Source organism: Triticum aestivum, chromosome 6D (genome assembly GCF_018294505.1).
Source record: "Triticum aestivum cultivar Chinese Spring chromosome 6D, IWGSC CS RefSeq v2.1, whole genome shotgun sequence".
Taxonomy (NCBI): Eukaryota; Viridiplantae; Streptophyta; class Magnoliopsida; order Poales; family Poaceae; genus Triticum; species Triticum aestivum.
This window is the reverse complement of record NC_057811.1, coordinates 35,520,381-35,520,765: the sequence shown is the minus strand read 5'-3', so window position 1 is coordinate 35,520,765 and position 385 is coordinate 35,520,381.

Below are 385 nucleotides of genomic sequence, written 5' to 3'. Positions count from 1 at the left end.
TTGCACATGCTATGTGGATGAAATGGTGATATCATGCCAACTTTCAACCTTTTCAGAGTTCATTTGAAATGCTTTTCAATTTTAGGGTCTTCTAGCTCAAAATAGTTAGTAATTGCATGAAAAATAACAAATGAAGTCAGAAAGGATTGAAAAATGATGACGTGGCTTTGAATGGTGCATTTTGAACACACAAAAAGTAAGGAGTTCAAATAAGTTTAAAAAAAGGAAATCCCTTTGTAACAGACGAGTTTCCGGATGAAATCCTGATACTTTGAAAGAGATTGTCCGTTTTGTACACGAAGTGCATCCAGTTCTTGTTGTAACCCTCTCAACTTTCTTGCACATGCTATGTGGATGAAATGATGATATCATGCCAACTTTCAAC